We start from the raw sequence: 10,440 nt of genomic DNA on the forward strand, positions 1-10,440 counted from the left end.
ACACAATGCACATCTAGCTCTGACTTGAATTACTAGAGGCCTTGTAGCTCTCATTGTTGCACTTCCTTCGTAGAAGGGCCCGGATCTCTGCCACCTCGGTGTTGGGGAATCGCTCCCTCACTGCATCTGTGAAAACAGGAAAGAGGGCATGAATTAAAACAAGATGTATAACATTGAAATAGAATCATTGATGATAATGGATTTGGGTTCATAACTATGACATTACTGTACCTATAATTGCGTTTGTTTTTTCTGGCTCAAGCTGCTCCTTCAGCTCGCCTTTTTTTCCTTTCCCTGTGAGGGTTGCCTTGGCCAAGGTTTCCCTGCCAAACACCAATGTGGCCAGTTCCTGTGTGAAGAGGGACATCCTCCTCCCACTCAGCCTCTGATAGAGGCGTTTTGGGACTTGCACTAATGAGTTGCCCAATGACACCTGTGAAAACACACTAGCAGATTAAGACAAAAGGTAAATTACAAACACTTCTCTATAGGGCAGGTTGGCACGTGTCTTGGTTTCAAGTGTTTTAACACAAACCGTACCTCCACGTACGTAAGATTAGTAAGATTTATTGTGTGTAGGTTTATTGCACCCAATCATAACAAAGACAAGGATTGGTTTGAAATCATACCATGTCTTCTTCACTGCCAGTGTGCGGTGATTCGCTTTGGCTGGAAGTCATGGAAGACGAAGGTGAATCTTCCATTTTGTTTAGGACTGTTTTTAGGGAAGACAGTGATGAAGTGATGACGTCATCAACACGAGAAGCGCGTTGCTAAAACACTGCTTGGATCATCCAGCAAAATCTAACAAATAGTACGATTTTTTCTCGCACACTGGATCAGCGGTTCGCCTCTATTGTGTACCTAAGGTGTTTGCAACCCTACGACATCATATCTGACGGAGACTCCTGTAACAAGCTCGTATATTCGGCTTGGTAGCCTACGGTTTGATTTTTTGCGTTCGGCGTGACTCGGAGAGACGCCAAACAAACATCTCAAGATGCCTCAGGGTAAAAGTGGAGCTCCTTCTGCGGGGAAATGCAGCAACCAGCGCAAATTGCTGCCATTAAGGACACAGTAAGCAAACAGATTGATGCACTTTTCCAGGACTGTGGCTTTATTCGTAAAATCAGTCAATTATTGGTTGACTCCTTGATTGAACCTATCAAACAAGCTATCACTGCCTCTATTGCCGAATCTGTAAAAGACTCATTGAAATATGAACTGCAAAACACGGTTGATAAAGTAATTGATCTACAAAACAAATACAATGAAATTGAGGACATTTTGGATGAGCAAGAACAGTACTCCAGGCGGAACTGTTTGGTTCTCTATGGTGTCTCTGAGAATGACCGTGAAAATGCAAATAATGTGATTATGAATATTATGAAATCCAATCTCAATATTGATCTGAAGCCTGGAGACATCGACAGGTGTCACCGCTTGGGATCCAGAATTGGGAGGGAAAGACCAAGAGGGATCATAGTCAAGTTTTCTAATTACAATACTAGAGACATTGTTTACAGGGTGAAAAAACGACTAAAGGGATCAACACCTAAGATGTACATCATGGAGAGCTTAACTGCGAAGCGGGCCAAACTACTGGACGATCTGCGGAAAAAGTATAAGGATAAACTTGCAGCCAACTGGACCCAGGACGGACGCTTGTATTTATTGACCAAATCAGATCAGAGGCACGTCTTAAACAAGCTGTCTGATGCCAAAAAACTGCGTCTATAATCCTGGGTTGTGTAACGACTAGTTGACCATAAATTATGTGAGTAAATGTATATCCTTGCACTGACTTGTTGGCTCTGATCCAGCAAAAGTTATAGCTGGGTTTTTCTTTTTCTTTTCTTTTTCTTTTTTTTTTTAATTGTATTTGGTGATAAAGGGTAAACTTATTTTCGATCGAGAGATGGATTTTTTAGGTTTTAAATGGGGTTTAAAATGTTCAAAAATTTTCACTATGGGATCTCAACCATTTTTTAATACAGACATTTCATGGGGTTTGATGAATTGATTGCCTTTAGGAATCAGGAAGTACTTGACCACCATTGCTTTGAAAAACTCAGATGTAAATGTGTCTTGCCTGAAAACTTAGTAGAGTTTGATAAACTTCCTTTTCTTTATTACATCTTAACACCAGAAGCCTAATAAAGCATCATAATGACTTACTATCTCTCCTAGCTAGTATAGATCATAAGTTTAATATTATCGGATGTAGTGAAACCTGGACAAATGAGCGGTCTTATCTGAACACACTTAACATGGACGGCTATGTGCTGTATAATAAAAATAGATCAAGCAGACCGGGTGGGGTGTGTGCTTATATGCCAACATACAGCAGAGTGTAACTGTTCGGGATGACCTACTGTTGGATGATGGGCTATCAGATTCCTTATTTATTGAAATACATAATGGAAATATGAAAAGTATAATTGTTGGAATAATCTACCGACCTCCTGACTCTGACTTAAATTGTTTCTTGACCAAACTGGATGAAATACTAAGTAGCATCAATTACATGAATAAACATTGTTTTATTCTTGGCGACTTTAACATCAATTTAGCTAAAGATGATGGTGCGAAAAATGATTTCTTAAACTGTTTGTATTCTTCTAATTTTTTTCCAACTATAAGCTCATATACGAGAGTAACAGAAACAACTAAGTCTACTATTGATAATATTATTACAAATATAAATGTCTATTTTGACTCAGGTGTAATTATATCAGACATCACAGATCATTTTCCAATTGTACTTTTCATAGACATGGATACTAAGACCAGGAAACAACAAAAGAATACATTACCTTTTAAAAAAGCATAAAAGTATTATCAGGACAATACCTAGATAAATTGCTGAGCAATCTTAGGCATAAAACATGGGATTCTGTATTTAGCTGGAATACTCCGGAAGAAGCCTATAGTGCTTTTATCAATGAATTAACCAACAGTATAAATATCACAATACCGGAAAAATTTGTTAAAGCAGATAGAAGCAATGAAAATACTTGGCTTACAAAGGGAATCCTAAAATCAATTAAAAGAAAAAATAAGCTCTACAAATGCTATATTAAAAATCCAACAAATGAAAATAAAGAAAAATATTCTATATTCAGAAATAAACTCACAAAGTTAATACGAATAAGGAAGCGGAATTACTACACTGATTTAATTAAGGCTTCTCATGGTGATCAAAAGCGTTGCTGGAGAGTACTAAATACTGTGCTTAGCCGGAATCAAAAAGCAACTGTCCTTCCAGAAATCAATGTCAAATATAATGATAACCACTACCTTAATGATGACGATCTCGCTAAAAGTTTTAACAACTATTTTACTTCTATAGGTGTGACTCTTTCGAAATCTATAAATCCTCCAGGGGAGCTTCATACCAACAATATTTAAAAGGAAATTATCTGAATTCTTTTTTCTAACACCTACCGACAAAATGGAAGTTCGGAAAATTATTATGAATATGGAAAGCTCTTATACTGCTGGTGTGGATGATATTTGTAGCAAGATTGTTAAATCTATTGCAGATGAAATTCTAGAGCCACTTGTCTATTGTATAAACCTCTCTCTATCTCATGGAGTAGTACCAAAATGACAAAAATTGCAAAAGTTATACCAATTTATAAATCTGGTGGAAAAAATAACTTACAAAATTATCGACCTATATCTATTTTACCAACGTTTTCCAAGGTATTTGAGAGGGTTGTGTACAACAGACTTAGTGGTTACCTGGATAAAATGAATATACTCATCCCATCTCAATACGGATTTAGGAAAAAGAGCTCTACCTGTTTGGCAATGCTGGATCTCATTGAAAAAATCAATGACACTATAGATAATGGTGAGATTGGTATTGGTCTATTCTTAGATTTATCAAAAGCCTTCGACACCATTGATTTAGAAATTCTAATTGGGAAATTGCAACACTATGGTGTCAGAGGGAAGGCACTCTGCTGGTTCAAAAGTTACCTGCTTGATAGGGAGCAATTTGTGCAAATTAACAATAGTTATTCAGAATGCACAGGTACCGTTTGTGGTGTCCCCCAGGGCTCCATATTAGGTCCACTTCTTTTATTTTGTATGTAAATGACATTATAAGTTCAACAAATCTTTTTCATCAGGTTATCTTTGCAGATGACACTAATCTTTTTTTGTCCCATAAAAATCCAGATATTTTACAAAAGCTTGTTAATGAGGAATTAGTTAAAGTAGATAGTTGGTTTACATGTAACAAATTATCAGTGAATGTATCTAAAACCAAATTTATTATATTTCGTTCAAATAGAAGCCGGGTAAACATTGAAAGGATACAAATTAAAATACATAACAAAGTAATTGAAAGAGTAGAGAACATCAAATTTTTAGGTATTTATTTAGATGAGTTCTTAAACTTTAAACAACATATCGAGAGTTTAACAAAAGAATTGTCAAAATATGTTGGTCTGTTCTATAAATTGAGATATGATCTTCCTTTTATTGCTCTTCTAACACTGTACCGGTCCCTTTTTGAATCACATCTAAATTATTGTAATATTATATGGTGTAACACGTATCCAAGCCATCTTGAAAAATTGCAGATCCTACAGAAGAAAGTTATACGTGTAATATCATGGGCAAAGCATGATGCTCCCTCTGATCCGCTTTTTTATAGGTATAAGCTTTTGAAGCTCGCTGAGTGCAACAGTTTTCAAAATGCTTGTATTATGTATAATGTAGTTTATAAATTGCATCCAAAACTTTGCCATCTCATTCCAGTTACCTCATCTATTCATGACCACAACACTAGAAGGAGAACCTTATTACGAGGGAAAAAGCGTAAGCTGAAGTGTACCAGCTTTAGTATAACATGTAGGGGTCCTGGGATCTGGAATGAGATTGACAATTCTATAAAGGAACTACCTTCTCTCGATATATTTAAAAAGTATCTTAAACACAAATTGTTACAACATTATGCATGATAGACCCCACAAGGCTGAAGGTTTCATTCATATTTATTAATGTATCTGGCTTTCTCGAATACCCTACTATCGGATTTTGTTTGAGGGTTGGATGAGATGCGTGATATATGCTGGTTGGGGGTGGATATTTTGTGGTGAATGGTGTTGTTGTTTGTTGTGGATGGGTACTGGGTGGGTGGATTATTTTGTGATGTTATTAGTACTAATTATGTGTCTTTAAGGGCCCTATTTATAAGCCAGGACTTGGCTTCTGGGAGGTCCTTTTCTTTTACAGAATGGTTCTTTAAATCTGTAAACATGAATTTGTTGTGTTCTGTGAATGAATGAAATGAAATGAAATAAACTAAGAAGACACCAGTCCTGGCAGCTCTAAAATAAGGATATAGTATAAAAAGGGTCAGTATCACATTATGACACAAAGAATAAGTATCACATTGTGACACAAAATAGCACTTATTTAAATGTCATTTTACAACAGCTACATCGGATTTAACTTTTATTTATTTCTGATTGGATGAGGATCCTTACTCATACTTTTCACCGCTAGCATGCATGTCTGACATGAATGTTCCACTCACTCAAAGTGACAGGGCAGTAATTCCATTATTGAGTATGAAGATGGAGTAGGGCGAATGTTCAGTTTAGCTTGTGAAGTACCGTATACGCGAATATAAGACGAGGTTTTTGTCCTAAAAATAGGCTGAAAAATGGGGGGTCGTCTTATATTCGCGATATAGACAAATCACGGGGGGAAAGGGAGAAATTACTTGCCAAGCATTTCCGTGAGCTACTTTATTTGTGTATTAAAGTAAAACAAAATTAAGAAAAGTTACAAAACCCACTTAGAATGGGCAGTTTAAACGTTTAACATATTTGTATAAGATTATATTTCAAAAGTAGGCTACCTCAGACAAACAGGTGAAACGGTCCGCGCGAGGAAACATCACTGTAGCGCGCGCTCTTCACGTGCAAAGAGCGCGTGACAGCCTCCCTCCAGGGCGCGCGCGCCTCTCTATCTATATATATGTGTGTGTGTGTGTCTCTTTTCCGCCCAAAAATAAGTCTGGAAAATGGGGGGTCGTCTTATATTCGGGTATATACGGTATAGAGAAGCAGAGGGTTCCCAAGTTAAGTCAAATGTAAAATTGCATTACTTTCCCAGACAAATTTTTTTTAACTTCCATGACCAACTATGAATGGTGCAATAAACTAACTGACCAAAGATTTCAAAGCACCCTCGTAGCGTTCAAGCATCTTTTACTTTTTAGAGTGGGAGATGAATAAATGGTCATTGAATTTGAAAGTTGGGTTAACCAGATATACACCAATTTTGTGTGGAAATATATTTGTATTAATGTATTTTGGCAAGACAATTTTAAACTGCTAAAACAAAAATCCCTGATATCCATGACTTTGCCCCAAAAAATAACAAATTTCCTGACTATTCCTGAATATCCATGATATTACAAAAATTCCATGACCTGTGGGAACCCTGCAAGCAACTGCTGCAAATTCGTATGTGAATAAGACCATATAGCCTGTCTCACTGGACCCTTCTCTTGACTGATATGTTGCGATGCTTGGCAACAGAGATGGAAGATTACAACTATTTCTTGGAGTGGATGAAATAAATAAGTCTACATAAATGATTGAAAACGCAATTTTATATCTTTAATCGCGATGGAAGGGGAAGAGATGTATAAAAGCAGTATGACACATGTGGTCACAGTATTGGTACCTGCGCCACTCTGCTAGAGGCCTTGTAGTTATATCCGTACCACTTGAGTTAAGTGGATTATTTTCAAATTTGTAATGTGGGAAGCCAGGTCTGTATTCTAAGACATAACATGTAACATGCATGTTCTTCAAAATAACAGTAGGATGCATGTCTTGAATTCATAAAGTTGACTTCATGACCTCAATGACAATGACTGCAGGTGTATGGGAGGGTTCAGGTGGTGGCAGAGATAACCCTGGCATCACTAGCATACATATACACCCACCCACCTTTCAGAGCCTTCAAACTGTCCTCATCCATTTCAACAAAAACTGCAGGCACCGTCCCTGGCCGCTGAGACTCCGCCTGAGGGATGGCGTCCTCCTCACTGGTGTCAGTCACCTATGCAGAAAACATCAACCTAATTACCTTTAACAAAAAGGGCAGCTATACACTCCTAATCATACACACGCCAAAACACAATTTTCATGGTGTGAGTGTGTGAAGAAAGCAACAGAGTTCATACACTCTTAAATAGTAACTAATTTTCACAAAAATGCAGTTCTGCTACATCACAAGCTTTACCCTGAGCACCAAGGGCATTGGTTTGTAGGTTGGGTTTGGACTTTGGTACTGTTCAATTCAAGCACAAAGTGCGCTAGTGCATGCATTTCAGCACAAATAGGCTATAATCCACCACTGTAAACTCTGTAAAATTATCTGTGGAACACTGCTCATTATTTGATGAAGTCAGTTACATTTTTAAACTTACCATTTTTCGTTTTTGGGTGGATCAAAAATATCACAACATGTGTCGTCGGAATCAGACTGATATCTAGCAGGAGTAGAACTTTGTTGTCTTGTAGGTTGCCGTTTGAGGTCCCTGTTGAGCTGTTCGCCCATCTTGGCCATCTGTGAACCAGACTGACAACGTACATCTTGTTTAAGAGAATGATTTTGAAAATGTCCACACCACCACTTTAAGTAACTGCAGAGACTCATTTTTTAATAGCTTGTACAAGTGCATTTCTTCATATTGCGACACACTTTCCAAGAATCCACCTCCATCCATCCATCACTCTGACAGTATTTGTAACAGGAGACTGAATCTTGACTTAACATGCCTGGCATTACAAAATAGCTAACTTGATTTGTTTCAGTCTTTTAAGTAATATTTATCATTTCAAATAAATATTTGCTGGCTAAATCTGCTAAATGCTTGTGCACCCAGCTTGGAAAAGTCTGCAAAAATTCACAATGTAACTCCCATGGCAAACATATTCTACGATGACACAGCATTATTTGTAAACTGGAAACACAATGTTCCATAACTGTTAAGTCATAAATCAAGCTTACGGTCATTCCTTGCTTCAGCACCCCCTTCTCCTGGCCAGACTGACCGAAGGAAGACCATATATCCCCCACTTGAGGTAAGCAACACGCTTCTGGACTACTTCTTTGTAGTTTTCTGTGAAGAAGACACATAAAATACAAATTCAATGTGACCTTTTATTAATAAAAAATAATAATTTTAAGTCAGGAATGCGCCCTTAGCAATCACACGTATCAACATAAACATAGAAAAAAACATTTAAAAAAACGTAAGAATTAAAAAGTCTAAAATGTTTAAAGTAAATTTCTATTTACTAGGTGGCATCATGACGATGGATAAGTGGTTTGAGGAACAATTTGGAGAGACTTCTACAAATATGAATTTTGATCTATCAAAATTATCTATTTATCAAATATGTATTGATTAGTATCTCTTGTTAGGCAGCATTTTAGCAACTAAATTAATGACATTAATAAAATAGATTAAGACCTAACTGTTATCTATCAAAATGTGTGCCCTTGTGTTTTTATTTAGGCTATGTAAATATTTAGTTTAGTGCAGAGAGAAAATAACGGAATAAACAAAAGAATTAACGTTTTCGAGGGTGACCAACAGTCCTATTTTCCCAGGACATGTCCTGTTTTCACGGCCTGTCCTGGCTGTTTTTTATAAAGTGATGAAAATGTCCTGGTTTTCAAAAACTGCTGGGAAAGATCAGCTATACAGCAAAATATAGATGGGCAAACAAGGAGGACGAGGAAGAAAAACAGGATAAAGAGGAAGAAAACTAAAGATAGAAATATATTTTGTTAGTTCGTTTTTGTAAGCTATTTTTGTTCAATTTGGAGGTATTTTTTTAGTTATTTATTATTTATATATGTATTTTTCTAATACAGAAGAGACATTATTTCTATCATTATTTCATTCATTATTTTTTAAACCTGTCATAATAAAACATGTTGAGTAACCTCTGAGAAGCCTATCTGAATTTGTGTCTTGTAATATAACAATTTTCTATCCATACAGAGGAGGCATAGCCTACTTTAAACGTATTGAAATTAATAAGGCATCTTTGAGTAAACTTCGAGTATCATTTGAGTATCTGTTTGCCGGGCCGAGTGTCGTGGTTTTTGGTAATCAAAAAGCTGTTGTCAATGTTTGCAATTTCATACACATTTGTAACAAAACAATACACAAGATATAGGAACCTAATAATGAAAATTAGGGGTCACGATTGTGAAATTTGGCTGACAATTAATTGTCAAACAAATAATTGTGATTATGACAACTTGCCTGTTTTAGGTGTTTCATGAATATGACGATTAATTACCATAAAAACTCACAAAGTCATTTATACAGATTTAGCTTGGGTCATATAATAAAATAAGGCTATGATTTCCTTTTCAGGCTTCAAAAACATATACAATTTTAAATAATTAAAATAATATTTTAATGATCAAAATATGTCTCTCAAGAGAGCTGCTCTTGTGACGTCCGCAGTGACAGTTACGTGAGCAGACAAGGTTTGAACATCAACCGTAACAAAATCAAATTGAAGTTCATGGATTTTTAATACTTTTGTGTACAAATATGAAGCTGCTTATTGGATCAATGCAGGTAAACTTCATATTATGCGACCACGCATCACTTTACGGAGAGTTTACGACTTACTAGTTAAGACTTTAAGAACAGGTGGAGCAACCAAATTAAGCACAGACTTAGTTGCAAACTAACTAGTAGTTACTAAGTCCTTAGTATGAACTTTATACCCCATCTTACGTAAGACCTTACGCACAGCTATTTACTCAACCTCATGTCCTTCCAAACCTGTGTGACTTTTTCTGTGAAACACAAAAGATGACATTTAAAAAATGTTTTGTCCATATAATGAAAGTCGATGGTGACCAAAACAAGCTATTTTGCTCACCATTTACTTTCCTTATATGCAATACAAAAGACCTTTTTGGGGGTTCTGCCAAGGGCGAGTCTAGCCCCTTTTTAGGGGTGCTTCAGCACCCCTAAGAAGGAGCTCAGCACCCCTAAAACTTGGAGTAAGAAATGTTGTTATTCTAAACTTTTTGTTCGTCTTTGACAAGGTTAAATAATGTCCAAAACATACTCCGTAGTTTGTGGTTTAAAATGTATGTGTTAAGGATGAAAATGAAAACACCCCCGCTTAGCAAATGGTATCATCCTCTTCTCTTCTACTTCTCCTCTGTACCTGCACCGCTCAGCACGACCGTCATCCAGCGCGAAACACGCAGAGGGAGAACCTCTTATGTAGCGTTGTGAATCAACTAAGTTGCTCCAAAGCTGTGTCTCACACTTCTTTCCTTTTACCTAGAGTTGTTCCGATTCCGAAACCATATCGGTGAGTACTGGATTCAGTATCCTGAATCACCATGGTACACCTA

At 36.7% G+C, this 10,440-nt stretch overlaps 1 long non-coding RNA gene across 1 annotated transcript; it reads right to left on the bottom strand.

Annotated features, from left to right (window-relative positions):
- Positions 1–7,481: 7,481 nt before the first annotated feature.
- Positions 7,482–10,440, bottom strand: LOC127628639 (uncharacterized). Its single transcript, XR_007968685.1, has 3 exons — positions 10,248–10,440; positions 8,050–8,161; positions 7,482–7,617 (listed from the first exon to the last, which is right to left on the bottom strand). It is a non-coding gene; the product is annotated as an uncharacterized LOC127628639 (long non-coding RNA).

The sequence above is a fragment of the Xyrauchen texanus genome, chromosome 35, assembly GCF_025860055.1.
Source record: "Xyrauchen texanus isolate HMW12.3.18 chromosome 35, RBS_HiC_50CHRs, whole genome shotgun sequence".
NCBI lineage: Eukaryota > Metazoa > Chordata > Actinopteri > Cypriniformes > Catostomidae > Xyrauchen > Xyrauchen texanus.